Here is an 826-nt window from a genome sequence, read left to right on the forward strand (position 1 = left end):
GGGGCGGCCTTCTCCGTGGCCACGGCCTCTGGTGGACTTGCAGGCAGCACCTAGCCAGCAGGCACCTGTTCTGGGTTCCCAACTCCTGTGCGGACTGAGTCCCTGCAGCTCAAAATTGCTGTGGGGTGGGAAGGGAGGAAAGAAAGGCATTGGAGAGGGTGTTTGGAAGAAATGCATGTGAGTTTAATGACATCCCAAAGTGAGCCAACTGGGCCTGAAGCCTCCACCTTGGTGGGGCTGCGTGTGCGGCCAGGCTCCCGGCACCCTTGCAAGAAGCCTCGGTCTCAGTGACTCGCCAGGCCCGGAGGGCAGTGATCCTCAGTGACTCTGGGATCTTGAATGCAAGGCTTGCAGGGGTGGGAGTGTGCCCTGGAAGCAGCTGGGCGAGGGAAGCTCTGACCCAGCACTGGAAGGTGAAATGGTTAAGCCGTGGGCCCTCCAGTCACACAGCCCGGCTTTATCCAGCTTTGTCTCCTCCAAGCCTCCTTCTCCGCAGAGAAATAATCTACAACTAGGCTCCTCACAGTGATGAGCACACCAGTAAATCTTAGCTGTTATTATTTCTATGATCATATCTTCTAGATGAAAAAAAGTCGGACAAAAAGAGACCAACGTAGGTGGAAAAACATACCTTGCTCACGGATAGGAAGACTCAACATTGTTTATTCTACCCAAAACGATCTACAGACACAATGCAATCCCGATCCAAATTCCAACTGCATTTTTTAATGAGATGGAGAAACAAATCACCAACTTCACATGGAAAGGGAGGAGGTCCTGAATAAGTAAAGCATTACTCAAGAAGAACAAAGTGGGAGGCCTCACA

At 51.7% G+C, this 826-nt stretch overlaps 1 protein-coding gene across 1 annotated transcript in view; it reads right to left on the reverse strand.

Moving 5' to 3' along the window:
- GTF2E2 (general transcription factor IIE subunit 2) overlaps positions 1-826 on the reverse strand; it is an 80,978-nt gene that overhangs the window by 67,814 nt on the left and 12,338 nt on the right. The gene's annotated exons all lie outside the window — the stretch shown is intronic.

Source organism: Trichechus manatus, unplaced genomic scaffold, assembly GCF_000243295.1.
Source record: "Trichechus manatus latirostris isolate Lorelei unplaced genomic scaffold, TriManLat1.0 scaffold00109, whole genome shotgun sequence".
Classification (NCBI taxonomy): Eukaryota; Metazoa; Chordata; class Mammalia; order Sirenia; family Trichechidae; genus Trichechus; species Trichechus manatus.